The following is a 26,375-nucleotide window of genomic DNA, read 5'->3' on the forward strand; positions in this document are numbered from 1 at the left end:
TCCTGATTTGCATTTTTTATAACGAAACTGTAATTGTAAGTATACCACTTTCTGGGTTCTACAGATCATTCTAGTGATTATTGAACCTGAGGGGGCCACGGGAACCCCAAATTTGTAGCCAGTTGGTCAGAAGTACGAGTGGCCTGGGGACCCCGAAACTTGCAGCTGTTGTGTGAAGTGACGGCAGACTTAGTGGAGACTGAGCCCTCCACCTGTGGGGCCTGTGCCAACTCCAGGCAGTTAGCAGCAGAACTGAACTGCAGTGTTGAATACTGTTGTCATTGGATGAGGTGTCACCTCACGGGCAGAAGTTACACTGTCAGAAAAAGAAACGCCTCCCAGGGGCCAGGTTCTAGATCATTGGGGCAGGAAAAATAGGCCGTGTTCAGTCAGAAACTCAAATTCCACAGCATCTGTTCCTCAGTCTGCTTGGGACTATGACAGAGGGTCTCTTTATTGACATTTCCGTGAATGGAGGTGAGAGGGTGGGGCAGAGTAAGGAGCAATGGACTTAGAAACTTTAATTCTCCATTTTTGTTTGTAAGTAATGTTTACATATTCTGAGAACACCTCCGTTCTTTCTGGCATTAAAGTAATAACAATAGTAAATGTTTCAGATAATCCCTAAAGTGGCTTATTGAAAACTGACTCTGTTTTGATGATCCTTCTTTTTCCCGGACATTTGGGGCCCTTCTAAGCTCTCTCTTCTCAAAAGCAGATTCTTTTCCTGGCGGCAATCTCCACGTCCTGCACACCCTCCCAAATCTCCTCTTGATGCATATTTTCTGATCGAGGCTCCTTTCAGAGGCTCTCGTCCACAAGACTCGAGGTGACACTGGAAGCCTGCATTTGTCCCCACTGTGGGTAGCCTTTCCCTCATTCATTCCTTTCACAGAATGTCAGATCTGCCTCTGTGTAAATCCTTCTGCGTTTCGCCCACTCTTCTGCCTCTCCTTTAGATTCTGCCTTATGACATAGATCCCTCTGAAGCCCTGTATGGAGATTTTTGCACCAGTGTTCCTGTGATTTGTAGCAACTGAACAGTTGTCACCTCTTCTAGATTTATCTTGGAATACAAGGCCAGCATACTAGCCTACATAGAAGAAGAAATCACTGCCAAATGTGGTATTTACTTCTGCAATTCTCTAATAAAAATGAGGTTTTCCTTAAAGACAATGATACTGACAAAATGTGAATTCAAAAGGCAATCTGAGTTCCCTGACGGGTTGTTTAGCTTTGAGGGGCTGGGAGCTGGAGGGAAGACAGCTGACGCGGAGCAAAGCTGGTCGGATATGGGAACGTCTGATCTCCGGCCCTGGAGACGGACGCCTCCGTTCTGCAAAGAAAGATGTCCCCAGTCCTCAGGTGCATACCAACACCCCAGCTGTCACCTGAGCCTGCTTAGTCTTAATTGCACACCTCATTTAGACCTGTTGACAACAGCACTTTTGTGGCAAAACCCAGAGCGATGAACAGTTCCAAAGGAGACTTCACAACCCTCTTCTCAAATAATCAAATGACACCCTTCAATAAGAATCCCACCTGTGGTAGCAAAGCCTTTCCTTCTTATCCCATATGCAGCCTTTCCTTTTAACTAAGGGAGACTCACTGAGCACACGATGGAGTGAGGGAGGCAGCCTTCCTTGTCTGGCAAGCCGTCCCCTGAGGTTTGTTCTTCCGGCTCTGGTCATCTCTGGGCACTTTAAAAGCTGTCTCTGCTACTGCACTAGAGAGGTGCCTGAAGCAACCTGACCGAACCTCAGTCCTCTCAAACAGGCGTGACAATGGCGCCATCCTCAGAGAATGAGTGGAGGATTAAACAAGATAGTCCACAGAAGCACTTGACACAGTACCTGGCACATAGTAAGCATTTGATAACCGTTTGGGGGGAAAGAGGAAATGGCTGTTCGATAGACAGAAGCCCCAGGGTGGCCATTTGACCTCCACGCCTTGTTGGCCCTGACGTTAGCAACACCTGGGCCTCAGCTGCGATCCACAGGTCATGTGATTCCCATTGCACCTTTCAGGAAATTCCTGCCATCTTCTCACAGGTGAGGAAACAAAGCAAAGAGACCTTACAGGTCTTAACATGTTAGTGACAGGAAGCTTTTTGACTGACGTTGCCAACGGAAGACCCTGTGATTCTCAGACTCCACACTGGAAACTAGAGACGGGAAAACTGAAGAACAAACACATGTGGATGAGCAGTACACGGCTGACCCAGCAGGCTCGAGTTGTTCAAACCCTGCACATTCCAGAGAAAAGCCTAGCCCCTGACTCGTTCCTGAGAGAGAACTCTAGGCTCACGGAATTCCCCGCCCCATCAGAGTGGTTTATTTCCCCGGGGCACTGGGTCACATTAGATAATCTAGGCTCACAGCGTGATTTACGGGGGCGGCTTGGCCATGCTGCATCAGTTTGGAGAGGCTGGAATCTGAGTAGCTGAGGCCGGTCAGGAGAGCACTCCATGCCTACATGGCTGACCTCAGCAAAATCCCTGAACACCCACCTACCTGTCTTAGTCAGTTCAGGCTGCTCTAACGAAATGCCACAGACTGGGAGGCCTATAAACAACAGAAATTTATTTCTCACTGATCTGGAGTCTAGGAAGACCAAGGTCAAGTCTTCTCTGGCAGATTCAGTGTCTGGTGAGTGCACTCTTCCTCAGTGACACCATCTTCTCATTGTAACCTCACATGGAAGGAGCAAGGGAGCTCTCCGGGGTCTCTTTTCTAAGGGCACTAACTCCATTCATGAGGGCTCCACCCTCGTGACCTCATCATCTCCCATGGGCCCCACCTCCTGAGACCATCATGTCGGGTTAGGAATTGAACATATGAATTTTGGGGGGACACAAACTTTCAGTTCGAGGCACTACTTATCTCTCCCTCTATCTCCTAGCGGTTCTGCTTCTCTGAGCCCTGATATGCCATCCCAGCTCCTTCCCTAGCTATGCAAACTTCCCCATCACAGCCTTTACAACACAATCCTGTAATTCCCCAAGTCATCCCCTAGCTATTCGATATCTCTTCGTGTGACATCCCGTGTACGTGTGTGAGGGCAGAACTTCATGAGGGCAGGACGACGCATGGCTTGTTCTCAGCGATATTCCCTGAGCTACCACAGTCTCTGGCATAGAATAGGTGCTCAAGAAGTATTTGATGCATAAAAAATCGAAGGAATTTTATTTCCATGAAGATTTTTTCCCTCTGTTTAGCAGGAATTTGTTTTGACAGTTAAGAGCCAGGCAACAGACTAATTTCTTGCACACGCAGGGTGAAAAAGGTTGATGAACAGCAACTGCGAGAGGAAGTAAGCGTTCAGTTCCAGGATCTTTTGGCAAACTGAAATGGTTAACGATATTGTACTGGAATCTCAGGTGCAAATTATGTACGTGCTCTTACCTTTGGATGAGTAAACGTGCACACGTGCACACCATTCCATCCGTTTCATCCTCTCCATTTCTCAAGCGTGTCATAGAGGATAAAGCTGGGCAGGGCAGCCAAGGCTTTAGGTGCCCCAGGCCACTGAAGGCTGACTTCCCTTGTTTCGTGGCCTCAGCCAGGTTATTTCAGCTCTCAGCTTCCCCTTCTGCAAATTTAGTCGTTAGAACTAGTCAGTTTTCTCAAGTAGCTAAAGCTGCCTGTTTCCTTCAGAACGTTTATATTTATTTCCTCCGGCTGGCTTCTTCTAGCTACTGACTTTGCCCACCTCATGACCACATAGCAGAATAGCATAGTATGGGGAAAATGCTTTGTGCTCAGGAATGGAAGAGGATATTTAAGGGCAAAGTCTAAATTCCTGCCCTTGTGAGTTTATCTTTTTTTGTTGTGATAAAATATACATAAAATTGACCATTTTAATCATTTTCGCATATACAGCTCAGTGACATTAAGTACATTCACAATGTTGTGCGACCATCGCTACCATCTATCTCCAGAACATTTTCATCAACCCAAACTAAAACTCTGTACCCGTTAAGTAACTCCCCATTTCATCTCCCCCGACCTCTGGCATCCACCCTCCTACTTTGAATTTGACCACTCTAGGTCCCTCATATAAGTGGAATCATACGGTATTTGTCCTTTTTTTGACTGGCTTATTTCACTTAGCATAGTGTCCTCCAGGTTCACTCATGTCGCAGCGTGTGTCAGAATTTCCTCCTCCTTCTTCTTTTTATTTGGTGAGGAAGATTGGCTCTGAGCTAACACCTGTTGCCAATCTTCCTCTTGAAGAAGATTGTCACTGAGCTAACATCTGTGCCGATCTTCCTCCATTTTATGTGGGATGCTGCCACAGTGTGGCTTGACGAGGTCCACACCCGGGATCTGAACCTGTGAATCCTGGGCCACTGAAGCAGAGTGGGTGAACTTAACCACAATGACACTGGGCTGGCCCCAGAATTTCCTTCTTTTTTAAGGCTGAATAATCCATTATATGAATAGACCACATTTTATTTATACATTCATCCATCAGTGGCCTCTTAGGTTGTTTCCACTTGTGGCTATTGTGAATAATCCTGCTATGAACATTGGTGCACTCAAACATCTGTTTGAGCCCCTGCTTTCAATTCTTTTAGGTGTATACCTACAAGTGCATTTGCTGAATCATATGGTTATACTATGTTTAATTTTTTGAGAAACTGCTGAACTGTTTTCTTCCTCCTAATTTGTTAAACTCTACCGTCTCAGTGTCTGGACCAACAAGGTTGGGTCATAGGGGTTTATTATATCAGAGTTGGCGCTGAGGCCGAGGCCAACTCAGAGAGTGGGACAGTAAGTGCTTTAGAGGGAGAGTGGGCTCAGGTCATGGCTCCATCACCCCCAGCTGTATGATCCTGGGGATGTCATCAACCTCCTTGGCTGGTCCATTCCTCACCTGTAAAGGGAGAGTAATGTTTTACTTCCCAAGATCATTGAGGGAATTCAAACAGATAAAAACACACAGAAAGCATTTCGTGTAGGGCCTGGAGTAGAATAAAGGCTTGACAAAGGTTAACCCCCTTAGTCCTTTGCATGTCGTGGCCACACCCTCTCCACCTGGAAGTCCCTTCTCCCTCCGGCTGCACCCCAAGTCCGCCCTGCTGCCCTCCCCCCCAGAGCCCCCACCTGCCTCGGCCCAGGCTGCCCTCCCTGCGGATGCGGCTTGGAAAGCAGCTCCTAACACACTCACACCACAGGTTAGCAGTCCGTAATTTAAGGTGTGGGGCTCCCTGGGGCATTTGGTTTAACAGGTCCCCTGATTTCAACCTAAGGAGGACTCCTTAATGACAGCACTTCAGACTCTTGGGACAGAACCCTGGGCAGCAGCGACTGAGGAGTTGACCTCCACTCCGCACTTCAGATCCCACTGTGGGCCCCACCGCCCACTCTTCCTGGGCTGAGACTAGTGCTGGAGTAGAGGGAACAGCAGCCTGGAAATCTGAACTTGACCGGTCACTCGGAACCTGCGGTGGCACACGTTTCTGACGGAACTGTTCAGAGGTGAGTGATATTTCCATGCTTGGAAGTTCATCTCACAGAACCCCTGGGATGTGCTCACTACTGGTGAGCAGAGCAGAAACTTTCTGCTAAAGAACGCATGATACCACTAAGGGGCTCAGTGGGATCGCGTTCTGAAACGGATGCTCCAGACTGGTGACCTGATACACCGCCCTTTCGTCTGGAATTTCCTGGGGCAGAAGTAAACCTCATCGTCATTTAGTTTGCTGGTATATGAAGGTACAGTGAATTAGTCTCAACCAAAAGTTGAGCCACAGGCTCTCAAAATGGATTTTTGTATTGCTTCCTAGTGAGAGAAGTTGTCTGATAGATACAGTTTGTATACTAAAATATTGGAATTTCTGGGGCATTTTGATGGGTTACAGAGACAAGTAAAATATTAGAAACTGGGATGGTTTCAGAAACACTAGAGCACATGGTACCCATCGTAGTGAAATTCACTGCCAACACGGGAACCAAAACAATTGGAATTTTTGGTGAGGTGAATTTGGAGACACGGGCAAAAAGTGGGCTCTCCCTGCGCCGGCCCACCTGCCTCTCATCTCTGCCAAATGCTGTCCGTGGATGAACAACAAGGTCTCCCGGGAGGTGGCTAAGTAGATGACGCCATGCACGGGGGCTGGGTTTGCCCCACTGAGCATGCTGCTGCAGACTTGACAAGGCACATATGGTGCTCATTCTTGCAAATGTCAGCTCCTCATTTCAAACCCCAAAAATGAAATAAAGTGCGTTTTAAACATTTATGCACAGATCAATCAAGAATATGGTTCCAAGGATATGAGTCTGATGCCATGGGGCTGTTTTCACAGTGTCTTGCACATTCCCCGATGGTCTGCCTTGTTCTAGCTTGCCACGCGACAGGGGCCTGGCTCACTGTAACGGCAGGCTGCGTACCTTTCTGCTCTGCCATGGGTGAAACTCTGCAGGTCGAGTAGCCTTCCTAAGAGGCTTGTAACCTCCAGATCCTGCCTGACTAAAACAAGTGAAGCCAGAGAACGGCCAAAGTTTGGACAAGAAAATATCCTCAGGAGCACTTATGTATTTTATAAAATATGCAGCTTCTTTGCCTTTCCTTTTAAGTGACCACTGGCTATATTAGTCAGGATAGGCTGGGTTATACTGCAGAACAAAGAGACCCCGAACTCGTTCAACAAATGCATATTTCTTGTTCATGCTATATATCCAACACAGGTCAGCAGGTGTGGAGGAGTAATCTGTTCCACACAGTCACCCAGGAACCCAGGAACAGAGGGTTTGCCATCTCTAATGTGGATGGTAGCCTAGGCGAGGAAAGATTCTGCACGGAGAGCTCACATCTGTGGTTCAGACCAGATGTGACACATACCACTTCTGCTTGCTGAGCATTGGCCGGGACTAGTCAGATGGCCCCATTTAATGGCGGGGAGGTTTGACATTTAGCCTTTCAAGTGCCTGGAGGAGAAGAGACCTGGAAGTGAGCGCTAGTAATGTCTACCAGATATTAGAATTTCATTTGCTCCGCTCACTCATTCATTCAATTAATGTATTTGATGCCTGTACTAGATGCAATTGTATTTGATGCCTGTACTAAATGCAATTATATCCATGGGGGTTATAGGCACAAGTAAAGTATGCTTGCCCTCAAAATCAGGAGACACCATATCTCAGGCTGAGGAAGATGGGGTTTGAGACTTTGACCACCCATACTCAAACAAATACATCATTTGGAATATCTCTTTCCTAAAGGATGGAGAACAACTGCCCAGAGGGAGGGCAGACCAGACAGTCCCTGACTAGCAAATGTGACCCCTACGTACAAATGACCCCGACCATTAGAGGTCTTAGCAACCACCCTCTCACTATATCTGCCAGAGTCCCACTCCTGGGCCCCGGCAACCAAAGTCTGGCGGGAGAGGTAGCATCCAGAGAAATGTTAGACAATAGGAAAAGCAAGAATACCTTGGTGGATGATTTATCGTAGGCTTGGCAGGTCTGGATCCGCCCATCATGATGGTTTCTTTTAGCACTGTCTCAAGAATTTCTTTTGGTTTTGTTATTATGCCTGAAATTCAATTGATTTGAGATTCACCTTGGTTATTGAGCAGCTTCTTTCAAAAACATACGTACTTCCCAGAGGATGCTGAAGCTGATAGCCATGGAGTGTGGACCCAGTCAATCGGATATTTTTCCTTTTTAACACCTAACTGGACATGGGGAGAGGGTTTTGATTGCGGGCCAGGGATGCGAGAGCAGCTGAGGTGCCCCTGTGAAGGGCTTAGGGCACGATTAGTAATCTGGGGTCTTGGGGAAAAAACACAGTAATCCAGGGAAAGAGGTGACTATTCAGACCCTCGTCTAGGGCTGACCGCACTAGGCCGGTGGGGAGGTTAGGGAGGAGAGTTCACTGAGTACCGGTTCAGTGCCAGGCACAGTGCTAGAAGCTTCACATACACCCAGCTCATTTCATCCTCGCAACAGTTATTATCTCCATTTTACAGGAGAGGCAACTGAGGGTCAAAGACAATAAGGAATTAGTTCAAGGGTCGTGGGGCTGGTGATGGTCAGAGTAGCTGTTGAAGGCTCCGTGCTCTTTCCCTGATGCCACCTTCCTTCTGGTCACTGACGTTCCCCTCACTTCTGCAGAGTCTTGGGGTCCCTTGGGGTCCAGAGAGGACTCAGGACAGGCCTGGAAGGACTGGAGTTCTCTGACCTTGTTGTCAGATAGGCCAGCTCAGTAATCTCCCTTCTACAGAAGATCCTTTTCCTATGGCAAAAGGCCCACTGAGCTCCAAGTTGCCTGCTTACAAATGCACTTGGGGAAAAATTCCAACAGATCATGGAAGCCTATTCATATACTTAATTTCCTTAAAGATAGCCAAGCAGTCTTAAGGTGTTATTTTAATAGACAGTTCTGTGATGTGTGACTGCCAAAAATATGACTCTTTATTCTCCAGTGATTTCTTGGGATAAAAAATTTGGAGTCTGACTTAATGAATATTCAAACCCTTACCTTCCCTGCGTTTGACACATACCGTACACTTTTCTAGGATAGATTTATCTGGTTCAAGTCTTCTCCATGTTATCTACTGAAATCCACTGGGAGTGAGTCATGGTTTCTGAAATGAACTGTCTTCATCCTAGGTTCTGGAATGTAATAATGAATAAAGATCACTTTTTCCTGTTAGTTTGCAGTTATAACACCTGGGTTCCTTCTAGAACCGGATCTGCCGCTAGTTAGCAATTAATTGATGGGGACATCATTTAACCCGTCTGGGTCTCAGAGAGTCTGACTCTCAGCCTGAAAAATGAGTGCAATGAACCGCAGGACTTCTGTTTTCCAGCATGCTGGGATGCTAGGATCTGTGACAGTGGGATCACAGAGAAGATTAGTTCAGGCTTAATGTGAGGTTTGGGGTCTTTTAAATGAGGAGATGCAGTGTTCTGGCCAACTTCCTGTTGCCTGGGTGGACAGCTGGCATATTATTTTCTATTTGGCACCTGTTCTGGTGTGTGATCAAATATTCTAGACAGAATAATTTCTCAGAGCAGCAGAAAGCCTTCCTTGGTTCTCCAGGGACTTAGAAGGGAACAAAAACAGGTGCAGGAAGCAAATAAGCCATTTACTGTTGTCACGGCCTGTTCTTTGGGAGGCCTTAATCATTATTATGTGGCCTACTAAAGCATCCTTTTGAGGGCAAAGACTCACAAGAGGTGACTCGCTAGCAACTGCCTGCTCGATAAGGACTCCACAAAGCACTGCTTTCACGAAGGTCCAAGAACTTCAGGTTTAAAGTAAGGACAAGAATTTTCTGCTGCCTTTTCTAAACCTACACTTCAGGGCTTTTGCCTTGAAACCTTGGAAACCTTCTTGCTCAAAAATAAAACCTCATATGCTACATGAAATACCCTTGTTTTTGTATGACTCTTTCTCTTTAGTCAATTCAGGCTGTTTTGAGTTACCTAAACTATTGCTTGCTCAAATCAATTCAATAACTAAAAAACAAGTTATTCTAATTATTTGGCACTATACAGATAAAACAACCTATTGTATGAATTACAGACAACTTCTGCCACTTTTCTAGACGAGATAGACCCAAAGTGGACACTTGCCTTTGGAGGGGAGGAAAACTAATTTTCCTTCTACCCTTCCAGCTTCTTGCCTGAGTCTCCCCTGCAATTAAAAAAACAGACTAACAGGAGAAAAACAGAAGTTTAATAACATGTATACCTCCTGTATCCATAGGAGAGGCCCAGGAAAACCAAAGAATTCCGTGAAATGGTCCAAGCCATGACCTTAAATACCATCTCCAGCTAAAGACAAAAGATGACGTTGGGGGTTGGGGAGCCACTTATGGGAGATTTTCATGCAAAGCACAATGAACAAGTATATGCTTGTTATGCAGATTTAAGTCAGTTCTGTCTCCACTGATGAGAGTTTCTAGAGATTTAGTCATCCTCCTCTTCTGGTACAAAGAGGGAGACAGTCTTACAAATGGAGATTTTTCTTATAAATGTAAATGTCTCTTATAAAAGGATAACTTTTACTTGGTTTTCAGAGCTTCTCCTGTGTCTGGAGCATCTTAAAAATAACCAGCTGAAAATAATCCTTATCCAAAGAGGCATATTTTAGAGTGGCAAATTCTGTTCCTCCTCACCTTCTTCCAACTTTAGGCAAAAATTGAGAGAGAGAGTGAACAAACAGGGAAGCAAGTTGATGATCCACACATGTGGCTCTTCTTTAACCGAGCTTGACACACACTACAGATAATTAACAAATGATGACTCTCATTACAATGGCATTCTTCAGATTACAAAAATATTTGCTCTTTTGTTGCTTTTCTTTGGTTGATTCAATATAATGTACCACAGGCAAACCATCTACTAGGAGATTTGGGAATAGAGATGCCTGTGAGGCAGAATCCCAGCCCTCAAAGAACAGATGAGGAAGGAACCCAAATACCTACAAAATATTTGTATGTGTGAAGGACCCTAGTATCATACTGCTGGTTACAAAAAAAGTCCATGGGAATCCAATGGGGGAGAGAGGAGCTGGGGCTGGAGAAAGCAGTGCTATCAATGCGCAGAGACAGAGCAGACTGAACACAGCCAGATGGTGTTTGCGGGTCAGGAAGCAAGAGAAGTGGTCATTCTCCCCAAGCATATTTAAATAGTTTGTAAGGTATGTTCATGAAAGGGAGCAGAATATGTCCCCCCAAAATGTGCCATGTTGGCATGTGGATTCTTTTGAGTGGAAGGCAATCAAGACCCGGCAGACTCAAGAAAACCTTCTACCTCTCCCTTAACTGCCCAAAAGAATGTAGATAGGGTGCCTGGCCCAGAAAGAGAGCTATTCCAGAGACAACTTTTCATCTGAAAGAGCTACCTGCATGTCAGGGTAAACGTCTGGTTACCGAACATCTGCTCTTCTTATCTTCCCGGGAATTTCCCCCCTCCCCTTTGAAGCCCCAGACGCCTATCCCATTCCTTAGCTCAAGATGGCATATAATCCTCAATTACCTGACTGCCTTTGGATCTCATTTTTTTATGGGCCTCCTGTACGTACAAAATTAAACTTGTTTTTCTCCTGTTAATCTGTCTCATGTCAATTTAATTATCAGACCATCCAAAGAACCTAAAAGGGTAGAAAGAAAATTTTTCTGCCCTGACATTCACGTGACTATTGCTAAAATCATGACTAAAAAGATGTTAACAGAAAGTTTAAAGAAAGCAGGAGATGAAACAAGTAGAGAAAGATATCTTAAGAGTGATGCATCTTTATGTTAATTATCCCACCCCAGTTGAAGTGCAAGGCCCACCTCCTTCCCTGTGGTCACCTCACCTCAGCTTGGTTCCTTCTAAACACTATAGCTGGCTGAGCCTCTGAAGCAGGGAGGACGGCCCTGAAATGATGAAGATCAGAAGGGCTTGGGGGAGAAAAATGCCAGAAATGTGCAGGGAATAGTGACTAGTTCCATCAGGTCGGAGGCTCTGGATTGCAGAAGAGATTACTAGAAGTTAAGCCTGGAAGGATAAATAGGGATCTGATTTTAGAAAACCTGAAATTCAGCCTAAGGACTTTGGACTTTTATCAGGAGGTGGTGGAAAGTCTGGATCAGGGCAGTAATACAATCAAAACAGTGCTTTAAGAATAGGAACACCTTGAGTATATTTAAGAGCTTATTTGCAGATTAACTACTTGGCAGAAAGGCACAGGTCAGCAGGGATGAGACAGATATTCAAAGCTAGATATTCAAACTGCAACTAGGACCTTATTGAGTGACCGCCTATTTGGCATTGATCACCAACTCTTTTGAACTACGGTGACGATGTCGCGTGTACCTAGATCTGTAACGAGATAACCAAATTACAGACTCACTGGGAGAGTCAGTGAGTAACCCACATAGTAACTGCTCAGGACACATTTCTTATTAGAAATGAAAATGAAACAGGAAGTTATAATGAACACCAAGGGGAAAAGAACCAGACTTGTGAACTTTGATTTGTTCTCAACTCTAGGGAGTATCTCCTGAGCAGGGAGTAGAAGCTGTGCAGGCCTGCATGTATTTGTGTGGAGTTTGTATTTGAGACATAGGCGGTGTATGTGGAAAGTTGTATCTGTTTCTTTTAATGCCCATTATATTAGGAATATATTTTTAAATCCATAAAAATACATTTAAAAAATATGAACATGCATAGCAAGAACAATGACAAACACACAAATCTTCCCATAGGTTTATCTCCTTTGTTTGCCAGAGTAATCACAGAGACCCTCAAATGAGCAACTTGACAATGAAGTCTCTTGTCAATGGGGCCAAAGTCTGCAGCCATTGAAAGAGACATTCCTATCAAAATGTGACCTGTCCTTTAAGTGCCCAAATAGCCCAGGTGTGCTAGATATTGCTCTTCATATCACCAGTGCACAAATTACACCTTTGGCAACTATTTTGGAACCTGGAAAGGCCAGCCAAAAGTTAGCCATTAACTAGCCAAGATAAATCCTATTCAAGTGAATAAATGCTGACAGAGTATGTAACATTCTAGGTCGAATAAAGAAGGTAAGGGCATCAAGGAACTCTTACAGGAGTAAGAAAGTCATTGATAACAGGTGTTATTTCCTCCCTCAGGTGAGGAGACAACTGTTTCCTTCAACCTCACATGTGAAGTGCATTCATTGATATAATTCCTTATTCATTTCTTGATGACCAAGCTATTTTGATAAGCTACTTTAATTGGTTCACAGTTTTATCTTCCAGGACCAAGTACAAAGTTTTTTTGTTTTATTTTGTTTTTTTGGTGAGGAAGATTGGCCCTAAGCTAACATCCATTGCCAATCTTCCTCTTTTTGCTTGAGGGAGATTGGCCCTGAGCTAACATCTGTGCCAATCTTTCTCTATTTTGTATGTGAGACACCGCCACAGCATGGCTTAATGAGTGGTATGTAGGTCTGCACCTAGGATCCGAACCTGAAAACCCCCAGCTGCTGAAGTGGAGTGTATGAACTTAACCACCAGGCCATTGGGCCAGCCCATAAAGATATTTTTGCTTGTTCCCAGGATTATTTAAGGCAGGGGCAGTTCTCACTATCATTCTCCAGTCCTCCGTTTTCTTCTCCATGCTGAAGGTCTTTGCTAAGCCAGGAGAAGAGGTGGGGCAGCTCCTCCAGGGAACTGTTGTCTGGAGCAGAGACCTCTGCAGCATCTGCCAGCACAGTGAAAGTACTAGACCTCACTAGGGAGGGGTGGGCCACCTCTGCAAACCCAGAGGGTCCAGGGGGCACTGTAGAATCAACTTCCTCGGGACTGTCCATCTAAAAGTCTCTGTTCCACCTTTCAAGATCCCAGGTTTTCCCCAGCAAGACCCTAGTTTTGCCTAACAGAGTTGACTGCGCTGAGCATTTAAACCTCTCTGGAGCTCCAGGACTCTAACAATGAGGTGTTCAGCCTGCGTCTTGGCTGTGTCTGTCCTTCCTCTGCAGGAGATGAAGGCCCCTTTGTAAGTGATCACAGAGACCCTATGTTTACAGGCCGCAGTCGCTCACTCTTCTTCTGCGGGGCATCAAAACAACTTAGCTGCATCCAGCACACGCTCCTGTTTTTGTAAGCGTTTTTCCACTTGTATTTTTTAAATGCTTGCCGCATGACACCTGCCACAGCATTCCCCTCCACCAGGACATTTTCCAGATTACCACTGTGACATCTTGAGCAAGTGAGCCACTGCCTTACCCCAGGGTCTCTCAGTGCCCCGCCTGCTGACCAGAACAGCAAGCTCCTCACCTGCTCGAGGTGGATGGGCCAGTTCCACATCCCCATCTTACTGCCTGATTTCTCAAACTGTTCCTGTCCCAACTTGTGTTATTCTGGGTCCTCCAAGAAGCAGATGCTGTGACAGCATTAATTGTGCAAGAATTTATTAGGGTAAAGGCCTGTGGGAGATGATGAGGCGGGAGCTGGGGGAGAAAAGATGAACCATCAGCCTGCAGTGCAAGTCTGAGCACAAGTGAAAGCAGAAGAGAGGGCGGGACGTGTAGATGGAAGCTTCCAGTTGGTTCGCAGTTCTCAGACAGAACTTCCACAAGGCTGTTGTCCTTAAGACAAAGTTGCCCATCAGACTCACAGGAAGGGCCTGTCTTAGCATCCGGCTGTGCTCAGTCGTGGGCAGGAGCAGAGCATGAAAACCAGGGCCTCGGGGCGAACTCAGTAATGGATTCAGAGCGCAGCAGCTGGGTCCTCGCTCAGTCACTCTCCAGGCAGTTGGAGATGTGACAGACGCTTCCCACAGCTGCCACACACACACACAGCGTCTCACAAAGGATAGACAGATACATAAGAAAGTTTTTCTTTTGATTTATTGCTATCATTAAATAATCTTTTTCTGGGTAAAAGCATAAGATTTAAGTCTTCATGATAATATACTCTACGATTGCTAAATCGGTGTTTAAATCTGACTAAATCCTCTAGTCTCAAGTTCAATTTGGAAAAAAAGTAAATGGGTTTGTGATTAACTGAAAGTATTAAGATTCCCCTAGCTTAATGTTCCCAGGTCCCCATGACCTAGTCCCAAACGACCTTGTCAGGTTTCTCATGACATTTCCCAATGAGACCACAGTTGGGCTGCATGGTGTTACTTGGGGTTACTGCCCGTGTCATTCACTTTTAGGACTCTTTGCCTTTGCTTTGCTATTCTTTCTATCTGGAGTTTCTTTTCCTTTCATTCTCTACAAAGCATCATCCCACTAATTATTCAAGATCCAGATGAAATACTCCTTTCTTGCTTTTCCTGATCCCTTTGTTGGAATGAGCCACTTCTTACTGGAACTGTAAGACGCCCTGGAAAGACAGACTAGGAAGTGTCCACCCACGCCTGGAAGTGTGTTGGCCACTCTCGTGCTATCCTCACATCAAACCAGCAAAGCAAATGCTATTATCCTATGTTTACATATCGTATTAGTTTTTTATGCTGTGTAACAAATTACCACAGACTTAGTGGCTTACAACAGCACACATTTATCATCTCAGTCTGTGGGTGGGGAGTCCAGGCACAGCTTCATTGGTCATTGGCAAAACTGCAATTAAGGTCTTGACCAGGGCTGGGTTCTCATCTGGTGGCTCGAATGGAGAAAGGTCTGCTTCCAGTCTCACTTAGGTAAAAGGAGGACTTATTTCCTTGCAGAGGTAGATCTCATGGTAGCTTGCTTCTTCAAAACTTTCAAGGAGAGCAAGCCTCTAGAGCAAGCCTTCTAACAAGATGGAGTCTTACATAACATAACAATCATGGGAGTGACATCCCATCACCTTTGTCATATTCTGTTGGTTAGGAGCAAGTCACAGAGATCAAGGCAGCCACCTTAAAGTCTCTCTGCATATATAAGTAGAAATTTAAACTCAGCCAGATCAGGCAATACTCTAACTATTAAGAGGCAAAAGCCAGAATTTTAACCTTGTTCTAATTGAACCCAAAAGCCATAATCTTGCCACTAGACTATATTCATTTATTTCTCTATAGTTAGATGATATGAAGGGATGGAATTACTGTGATGCTAAGCAAGCTTCGACTTTGGGGTTCCTCATTTGCATGGCTTCTTCCAAGATTGGGAAGGCCCAGGGATGGATCCAAGTTTCGTGGGCCCCAAAGCTTGTCCATAAATGCGAAATAACAAATATGAAATTGATAGGGCCCTTCCGGGGCCTTAGAAGGAGCCCTGCCAGTAAGCAGCCTCGAAGCTTAAGTTTCACGGCTTCGTGGTAAATCTGCCCTCTGTTGACATGCTGTCGCCATTAGACTTTCACTGGGACTGCTTACTTTTTAGTCTATTACATGGCCTGGGAAATAGTAGTCATTCAAAAATAGTGCACATCGCTAAATCAGCAGAACCCCTCTCTGAGCATGACCTTTTCTCCCTCAGCTTGCTTGCTCACCTCCCCCCACCACAAGGCTCCTTGAGCCCACCCAACCTCCTGGTGCAGCGGCCTCTGCTTCTCCCACTCCAGCAGCTCTCCTTTCTTTACTTCCTCTCCAACCAGCTTGGCTTACAGAACAAGCTCCCCAGCTCTTTTTTCTTCTTGTCGCACTCATCTGGCAAAACCCCAATCACAGATGAGACAAAAAAACTTTACATATATGTACTTTCTCTCTGCTTGGGAAGAATTACACACCAGAGCCCACTGGTCCCACTCTGCCCTGGGACCATCAAGCTCCATGGGACCACAGAGCTGCCTCGTGGTCCTTTATGTCTCTCTGCTAGGCCTCACTCCCTCAGTCTCCAGATGATCATTTCAAACATCACCTCTCCTCACTCTCAGATGCCCACTCCTCCTCCTCCCTTTCAGCAGATGACTGAGCATCCCACTTCATGGAGAAAATAGAAGCTACCAGATGGATATGCCCTTGTCTTTCTGCTACCATCTCTGCAAACCTCCTGTAAGCATCCCCATTCTAATCTTTCTCAGGGAGAAACCAGCCAAGGTTCCTCTCCTCACCTGTGCTCGATGCCACCTGCCCCCTACCCGTCTTGCCTTCTCAGAAACCTCACACTCTGGATCATTCTTTTTTTTTTCTTGCGTTATCCCTTTTATCTTTTATATTCAACTCCTCCTTCCCAAAGTGCTCTTTTTTTCAAAATAAATTTTTTTTTATTGAGGTAACATTGGTTTATAACATTATATAAATTTCAGGTGTACGTGGTAATATATTTTGAATTCTGTGTAGATTGCTTCATGGTGAACAAAGACTAATTACAATCCATAACCACACACATGTGCCTAATCACCCTTTTCACTCTCCTCCCTTCCCCCCTCCCCTCTGGTAACCACTAATCCAATCTCTGTTGCTATGTGTGTGTTTGTTGTTGTTTTTATCTTCTACTTATGAGTGAGATCATACATTATTTGACTTTCTCACTCTGACTTATTTCACTCAGCATAATGCCCTCAAGATCCATCCATGTTGTCACAAATGGCCAGATTTCATAATTTCTTATGGCTGTGTAGTATTTCATTGTGTATATATACCACATCTTTATCCATTTGTCCCTTGATAGGCACCAAGGTTGCTTCCAAGTCTTGGCTATTGATGAACATAGGGGTGAATGTACCTTTATGAATTTGTGTTTTCAAATTCTTTGCATAAATACCCAGCAGTGGGATAGCTGGATCATATGGTAGACCTATTCTTAATTTTCTGAGGAAATTCCATACGGTTTTCCATAGTGGCTGTACCAGTTTGCACTCCCACCAGCAGTGTATGAGGGTTCCCTTCTCTCCACATCCTCTCCAACACTTATTGTTTCCTGTCTTGTTAATTATAGCCATTCTGACTGGAGTGAAGTGATGTCTCAGTGTAGTTTTGATTTGCATTTTCCTGATAGTTAATGATGTTGAACACCATTTCGTGTGTCTGTTGGCCATTCATATAACTTCTTTGGACAAATCTCTGTTCAGATCTTTGGCCCATTTTTTAACCGCACTGTTCACTTTTGTTGTTGTTGAATTGTATGAGTTCTTTGTGTATTTTGGATATTAACCCTTTATCTGACATATGGTTTGCAAATATCTTCTCCCAATTGTTAGGTTGTCCTTTCGTTTTGTTGATGGTTTCCTTTGCTGTGCAGGAGCTATCTAGTTTGATCTCGTCCCATTTGTCTATTTTTTTCTATTGTTTCCCTTGCCCGGTAAGACATGATATTTGAAAAAAACGCTGCTAAGACCAACATCGAAAAGTGTATTGCCTATGTTTTCTTCTAGAAGTTTAATGGTTTCAGATCTTACATTCAAGTCTTTAATCCATTTTCAGTTGATTTTGTTCCTGGTGTAAGATATGGTCTACTTTCATTCTTTTGCATGTGGCTGTCCAGTTTTCCCAACACTATTTATTCAAGAGACTTTCCTTCCTCCATTGTATGCTCTTGGCTCCCTTGTCAAAAGTTAGTTGTCCGTATATGTGTGGGTTTATTGCTGGGCTCTTGATTCTTGTTCCGTTGATCTGTGTGTCTGTTTTTGTGCCAGTACCATGCTGTTTTGGTTACTACAGCTTTGCAGTATATTTTGAAATCAGGGAGTGTGATACCTCCAGCTTTGTTCTTTTCTCTCAAGATTCCTTTGGCTATTCGGGGTCTTCTGTTGTTCCATATAAACTTTAGGATTCTTTGTTCTATTTCTGTGAAAAATGGCGTTGGAACTTTGATAAGGATTACATTGAATCTGCAGATTGCTTTAGGAAGTATGGCCACTTCAACTATGCTAATTCTTCCAATTCAAGACCATGGAATATCTTTCCATTACTTTGTATCTTCTTCAATTTCTTTCAACAATGTTTTATAGTTTTCAGTGTACACATCTTTCACCTCCCAAAGGGCTCTTTATGATCAGCATTTAAATATCTGCAAACCAAACCAATCCAAGTCAGAAGAAAAGAAGGTAAACACCGCTTCTCCCCCGGCCGTAAAGCTGTTACTGCCCTACCTCTTTCCACCTCTTTACAGCCAAATTTCTCAAAATTCCTGATGATACTCGCCAGCTTCCTTTCCTTTGTTTGCATTCGCTCTTCAGCTGCTCCAATTCTGTGAATGAGTTGGTCCAGCTCCTGTTTAGGTGTCCAATGATCACTCTGTTCAAGAATGTTTTCAGTTTTCATTGAACTTGCTCTCTCAGCATCACTGGCACCACTGACTTGACCTCTCCCTCCTTGAAATCCTGTCTTCCTTGCCTTCTGTGGACAACACAGTGGGTTGGCTCAGTCCACATTCATTCACTCCCTTCTCCCCTACCTTCTTGACAGAGGGGAGAAAGCTAGCAACATTTCCATATCCCCTTGCCACCGTTTCCAGATGAGATTTAGCTTTCACCAACTAGATACCCTCTCAGAGGACCACCATTTGAAACTGAGACAAAGGGTAGAGGGACAGCTTGACGCATCCTTCGTGCTGGTGCACGTTGTGGTGGAGGACCTATTCTGCAGTGTGCTTTTGTGAGTTATTCCTGGAAGTTCAGCCTAGAGTCTGTTTCCTTGCCTTTCCTAACAATTCTATAAGTTGTCTATGACTTTTAATAAATCTCTTTTATTTGAATTAGCTAGCATGGATTCTGTTGTCTGAGACTAAGAATATTGCCAAAACAGTGATCTCTTCTTTTTTTTTATTAAACTGATGGATCATTTATTTGGACAAGACAAAAACATCTCCATATTGTTTTCTTTTATACAGAAAGTGGAACATTTCAAATATATTAGTTTTTTTCTCTTTTTCAACAAAATTCATTTCAATCTGGTCACAGGAACTGCTTCTCATTTTAGGATTCATGTTTTAGTAACAGACATGTACCCATTGCAGCCACAAGAGCATACTTGAATCTTGTATAGTCACGCATTATTATGGTGACCAGACATACAGATAGTAAAGACCCTCTGACTCTTCCCTCCACGACCTTCTTTTCAAGCCAGTTCTGGCCTTCTTTGTATAAGCCTCTGTCATCAACTGCATTATTATCTCCTTTAGTCAGAAATTTGGTATCTCCATTATCTTTTTCATGAACTTTGATTACTCTGTGAACTATTGGAACGTCTCATCCTTCAACTTTAAAAACAATGATTTCACCAGCTCTCAGAGGGTCTTCCCAGAAATTTCTTAGGAACAGAAGGTCTATCTTGTGAAAGGCTGGCTCCATACTGCCACTTGATTGAGCACTGCCAGTGAGGATGACCAAGCACTCTCCTCGTCTTCCCTGTGCCTCGTGACTCCTCCCTCTGCTCCCATCCGGCCACGACATGAACAGTCCCCAGAGCTCAGTCCTAGGCTCCTTCATCTTCTTGTCCTCCCCGTCCCTTGACACTCGCATCCATGTCCACGCTGCAGTCAGCCCCTGTATAAAATGGTGCATGGTGGGGCTGGCCCCGTGGCCGAGTGGTTACGTTCGCGCGCTCCGCTGCAGGCGGCCCAGTGTTTCGTCGGTTCGAATCCTGGGTGCGGACATGGCACTGCTCGTCAGACCACGCTGAGGCAGCGTCCCACATGCCACAACTAGAGGAACCCACAACGAAGAATACACAACTATGTACCGGGGGGCTTTGGGGAGAAAAAGGAAAAAATGAAATCTTTAAAAAAAAAAAAAAATGGTGCATGGTGATGTGTCCAAACTCCTTTTCTGCATAGAACTAACATATTAGTTTTTTATTGCTACTGTAACAAATTACCACAAACCTAGTCACAAAACGATATCCATTTATTATTTCAGTGTTCTATAGGTTAGAAGTGCCAGTACAGTGTGGCTCAGCAGGACCTCTGTGGACAGTCCCACAGGCTGAAATCAAGGTCTCAGCAGGGTAGCATTCCCTTTGGTGGCTCTAGGAAAGAGCCCACTTGCAGCTTATAAGATTGTTGGTAGAATTCAGTCCTTGTCGGGGTAGGGCTGAGGTTCCTGCTTCCTTGTTGGCTGTCAGCTGAGAGCCTCTCTCAGTTCTTTAAGGCACCTGCATTCACTGTCACACCGCCCCCTCCCTCTTCAAACCTGGCAATGGTGCCTCGAGTCCTTCTCATGCCTCAAATCTTTCTGGCTTCTCCTTCAATCTCATTTTTTCTGATTGCAGTCAGAGAAAATTCTCTGCTTTTTCTCTCTGACTTTTTGCAATTTTTTATTGAGATGAAATTCACCACATAATTCAGTAGCTTTTAGTATATTCACAGTGTTGTATAACCATCACCACTACCTAATTCCAGAACATTTCCATCTTCCCAAAAGGGAATCAGATACCTGTTAGCAGTCACTCTCTATTCTCCCCCTCCCTGTTCCGTGGCACCCACTAATCTATTTTCTGCTTCTATGGATTTGTCTATTTTGGACATTTCGTATAAACGGAATCATACAGTGTGTGATTTTTTTGTGCCTGGATTCTTTCATTCAGCATGTTTTCAAGATTCACCCATGTTGTACCACATATCAGCACGTAATCATTTTTATGGCCAAATAATATTCCTTCGTGTGGATGTACCATATTTTGTTTATCCATTCATCAGTTGTTAGATATTTCAGTTGTTTACACCCTTGGCTATTGTGATAATGCTGCTGTGAACATTCACATACGAGTTTTTGTGCAAACATATGTTTTCATTTCCCTTGGGTATGTGCTTAGGAGTGGAATTGCTGGGTCATATGGTAGCTCCATGTTTAACTTTTTGAGGAACTGCATAACTGCTTTCCACAGTATTTGCACCATTTTACATTCCTACCAGCAATATACGAGGGTTCCAGTTTCTCCAAGTCCTCACCAACACTTGTTATTTTTTGTTTTTTTTTTTCTTATTATAGTCATCCTAGTGGTATCTTATTGTGGATTTAATTTGCATTTCCCTAATGACTAATAATATTGAACATCTTTCCATGTGCTTTTGACTATTTGCATATCCTCTTTGGAGAAATGTCTGTTCAAGTCCTTTGCCCTATTTACAATTGGGTTTTTGTCTTTTTATTGTTGCAATGTAAGAGTTCTTTATATATTCAGGATACTAGACCTTTGTCAGATATGTGATTTGCAAATATTTTCACTTACTCTTTACACTTTCTTGATAGAGTCCTATGCTGTACAAAGGTTTTTAACCTTGACTAAATCCATTGAATCTATTTTTCTTTGGTTGCTTGTGTTTTTGGTATCGTATTTAAGGAAATCTCTCTGCTTTTTAAGGCTCATGTGATTATATTGGGCTCACATAGATAATCCAGAAATATCCCTAAGGCTTTTAACCTTAATCACATCTGCAATGTCCCTTTTGCCATGTAAGGTAATGTATTTACAGGATCCAGAGATCAGGATGGGGACATCTTCGGGGGCCATTCTGCCTACCACAACCAACTGGATCCTTGACAGCTCCTTTTGCGTGTCTCAAGCCTTCTGATTTAACACATCCACAATATGTCCTCTTCTGGTGTTTATTATCCTAGTGAGAAATATCATCTATCCATTTCAAAAGCCAAAAAGTTCAAAGTCATCCTTGAAATCTCCTCCTTTCTCATTTTCTACACCCTATTCATTGCCAAGTCCTCTGACCTTTACCTCTTAAATTTCACACATAGCTGTCCACTTTCTCCACTTCCAGCAATCTTATCCACCTCTTACTAGTTTTTTGACTTTTAATCAATAAAAGATGTTACTGTAAGTGTAACAAGTCTCCAAAGGGTTCAGAAGTATATCTGATTCATAGTTAGCAGTCAATAAGTATTAGCTACCACATTGCTATTGTTGTTACTTTCAGATAGACACAAAATTCCTTAACAATGCCTGTGAGACCCTGTGTGGTTTGATCCCTTGCACTCTCTTAGACTTCATCTGCAGTGTCCCCTCTTGCTCTCTGCACTCCATCCAGGCTCACTTTGCTCCAGGTCCTCATACTTTCTGTGCTTCTTGCCACCCTATGACCTCGGCCTGGACCTTACTTCTTTTTCCTCTTGTTCACCTGGTAAATGCTCATCCTGTTCAAATCTCAGTGCAAATGCCACTTCCTCAGAGAAATCCTCTCCTTTTTCCTCGACTAGGCCAACTAAGTTAGGCTCTCATAACATGGTGCATAGCTCCTTGTCACAGTTGCAATTTTACATTTGTTGGGATAATTATTTGATTGATGACATTCTCTCTCTCCAGACTGGAAGCTTACCAAGTAGCTCTTGCATGCAGCACAGTGCTTGGCATGAACCAGCTGCTTAGTAAATATTTGTTGAATAAATGTAAGTTCTTATAGAATCCAAAAACATCAGGGCCATGGACTGATCACCTGGGCTACCCCTTTCTCGTATAGAAATAAATGAAGACCACTCAAACAAGAACAAGTGGAGGCTAGTTGGTCAGAGCAGGCAGAGGAGTAGAAAGGCTTTTAGTGGAAAGAAGGGAAGGCTTCAAGGTATGCTCTGAATGGAGGTTGTGGGCACAGGGAAGCTACAGGTGGGCTAACTAGAAGTGGGGCATCCTATGTGGTTGGTTAGTGGTACATACTTGGCTTTTTCTGTTTGGTCCTAGATTGGAAGCAGGCACAAAAATCAGGGAAGCTGTCAGTTATTAGTCAAGTCCTGGCCACTTGGGGCCAGTTATTATAGGGGCTATTCTTTGGACTATTTGCCAGAGATAGTGGGCTGACTTCTTACAAGTCTGACTTACACATAGTTTGTTGGTTTCCTAGGCTGGTTATTATAGATAACGTGTTGTTTCCCATATTGCTGTAGATAGGGATCAGAGCTGTATTTTTACATACGGTCAGGCTTTTGTCCTTTTGCATATTCCATCTCTCACTCATATATACAAGCGGGGGATCTAGGAGTGTTAAGAGACCTGTCCAAGTTCACACAGCCTGTTAAGGACATCTATCTAGCAAGGTGTATCTTCTCCTACCAGCCCTTCCCACTCACAGAGAAGGCAGCCTGTGAAACAAATGGTACAATGTCTGTAATGCGTGGACTGAGAGCGGAGTCTTACAATATTCTTAAAGAGACTGAGCAGGAACTATAAAGTAAGAAATTTTGAGTTGAGGGTTATAATACGGCCTTTAGTCCTACAGTTATGAAAATCTCCATGTCTTCCTGACAGCTGAGTTAGTTTCCATTTGCCCTGGTATGGTAGGAGGGTGCAGACTGACTCATTTAAGTGCAGTTTTCCTTCAAGCATTTAAGACTTGAGCCAGCAGATGCAAAGGGCAGTGTTGGGCATACGTGCCTCTTAGGAAAATAATTATGTCCGACATCGGAAAAGAGAACTATAATTTGTGGACCTAGAAAAGGATCATTTTTAGCTTCAGGGAATTTCTTGAGGAAGCTCCTGTCTGGAATTAGGCTGACTGAAAGACAGGTACACTGAAAATCTCAGCCCCTGTGCTTCTCATCCGGCACCAGTGGCTCCCCAGTAGCCCCGTGGAGGGGGTCCTCTGTGAACCACATCACCGAACACATCTGCAGCCTGTGTTCCTGAGCTCATCGAGGGGTGAGGAAGGCGTGGTGGGAAGAGAACCTCGCGGATCCAAGACCTCTCTCTTTGAGAGCACGCCTGGGCCAGCGTCAGGCCCCCACTGAACTTCAGCCTGTTCCGACTTGTAGTAAGGTGGAATGGAGACAGAATCCTCCAGAACTATAAACATTCTCATTTTTAAATAAATATCCTTTTAAATATTACTTTAAATTATAATTTAATTTATTATATATAAATAGATACAACATAAATATATATGTAAATATAAAATTCAAAAATAAGTGTCTTAAATAAAAACTACTGTCGAATAATCTGTTAATATATTTAAAGGAATGGTACTATTGAAAGGTTTCCCAGCATAAAGAAAGACGTTAGTACCAGTGCAGGAGTGTTGATCTGCAGCAGTTTCAGGGGAACAAGAAGACACGGGGGAGGAGGACACAGGGCCACTGCACGACACAGGCTCAGAGACCCAGCCAGGTCAGGGAGACAGTGTTCCTTAAACCATCTATTATGGAAAATTTCCAAAAGAGCACGTTTTCTGGAATATTTTAGAGCAAATCTCACAGATCATCTTTCACCTGTAAATATGTCACCGTGCATCTTAAACAGTGAAAACTTTTAAAACGTAAAAAAAAAAAAACCATTATCTCACTAAAAAAAGCATAATAATTCCTTAATATCATGCAAACCTCAGTCTACGTTTAAACTTTAGATTGTCTCAAAACTGTTTTATTAGAGTTGGTTTGTTTAATCGTGAACCAAAAAACATCCACATATTGTGTTTAGTTGACACGTCAGTAGGCCCTTTTTAATTAAAGAAAACATTTTCTTATAACTGGTTGACACCAGGGAGGAAAACTCAAATCCCTAGGCATCAGGTAGGGAACTGCAAATGAGTGAAATGGGTTTAAAAAACAAATATCCTTTCATTACAGACACACTTTTATATTAAACATTTAGGAATATACTTCATTTCCAAAGAAATATGAACTCCCCACTCTGTTTAGTGATAGGGTTCAGGACGTGCTACCCCAAATATGGCACCTTGGTATGCGACTATTTTAAGCTGAAAATGGCAGGAGCAGGAAGGTCACTCCGGCCTCCTCTCTCTCTGGTCCTTCTGCCCTGAAACAGGTCATAAACCCCCATGGGAGAGGTGGCCTCGCTGAACCAGGGGAAAGGAGGGAGGCGGGAGGACTCTGAAGAAACAGGCCTTGCTCGGTCTCCCCCAGTGTGTGACACTTCCCTCACCCTCCTTAACGCATCCCACTCCTCCACAACAGTCCGCTCTTCACCAAACCCAGCAGAAAAAGACACAGGTCTGCTTCTGTGGGGTCTTCATTTTCTTATGAAGGCTCCTGTGTCACCTAAAACTTACATTAAATAAATCCGTGTGTTTTTCTCCTGTTAAGCTGTCTTTGTCACTTTGATTTTCAGACCCAGCCGGGGACACTAAGAGGGTTGAGGAAAATGTTTTCCTCCCCTACACAGGAAAGTCTTGGTCTACTTCAGGTTTTATTAGAGTTATGGGTAGAAGAATCATCTCATTTTCCTGATAGCTCTACCAATAATTAAAATGCATGATCATAGGGTAACTGGTAACTGACCTTTGCTTCATGCTGGGGAGACCGCAGGTGACTGGAGCATCCATGATGAAGGGGAGAACATCTAAGGGGGCAACTGTGCTCATGTCCATGGCCATAGCCATCAGGAACATCGGCCCTGTGTGGCCGGCTCTTCCCAGTCTTCCAGAGAAGCCAGAACTCCGATACTTAGGGGAAAGCTCCTGAGTTTAAATGCTGACTACTGATCAAAATGGAAAGCAACACACATGCCCACTCACCATCTTTTGGCAGTGTCTGACCAGAGTTTCTCTGTGTCTGCTCTAGAACGTGAATTTTTCCAAGATAAATCCCCAAATGGACTACTGGATAGTCTTTGCATCACTACATCAGGCTAATCAGGCTGAATGGTCAGGCTCAGTATCATTCAAACAAAAGGATGTTTGCCATCAAGTTGCACTGCGTTTGCAGTCCTTCTCAGCCCTTCCTAGAGCATTCAATTGCTTAAAGCTACTGTTACATCCTGACCAGTGTAAACCCTCTTGGTTACTGCAGCTTAAAGAATCCAGCTACTTCTACTCTTCATGAATGTGCCCAAATAAAATGGTTTTTTGCATATTTAAACCAGTAAGTTATTAACTGGAATTGTTACCAAACCAAAGTGGGTTTGCTTCTTGGTGAGCCGAAATCAAAGCCTTCACCAGAAGTAGTTGTCACACAAAGTAAAATTTATTTGCAGAAAATAAAGGAGACCACAGGGAATCGCTTCCAAAACCGTGGCTCCCTAAACAAAGGAAAACAGGTGTCTTTTTTTTTTTTTTTAAGATTTTATTTTTTTTCCTTTTTCTCCCCAAAGCCCCCCGGTACATAGTTGTATATTCTTCGTTGTGGGTCCTTC

General features: G+C 43.9%; 1 long non-coding RNA gene across 1 annotated transcript; it reads right to left on the reverse strand.

Moving 5' to 3' along the window:
- Positions 1–7,437: 7,437 nt before the first annotated feature.
- On the reverse strand, positions 7,438–25,709 carry LOC138915317 (uncharacterized). Its single transcript, XR_011421122.1, has 3 exons — positions 25,523–25,709; positions 8,513–8,624; positions 7,438–7,542 (listed from the first exon to the last, which is right to left on the reverse strand). It is a non-coding gene; the product is annotated as an uncharacterized lncRNA (long non-coding RNA).
- Between the last annotated feature and the right edge of the window lie 666 nt (positions 25,710–26,375).

The sequence above is a fragment of the Equus caballus genome, chromosome 8, assembly GCF_041296265.1.
Source record: "Equus caballus isolate H_3958 breed thoroughbred chromosome 8, TB-T2T, whole genome shotgun sequence".
Lineage (NCBI taxonomy): Eukaryota > Metazoa > Chordata > Mammalia > Perissodactyla > Equidae > Equus > Equus caballus.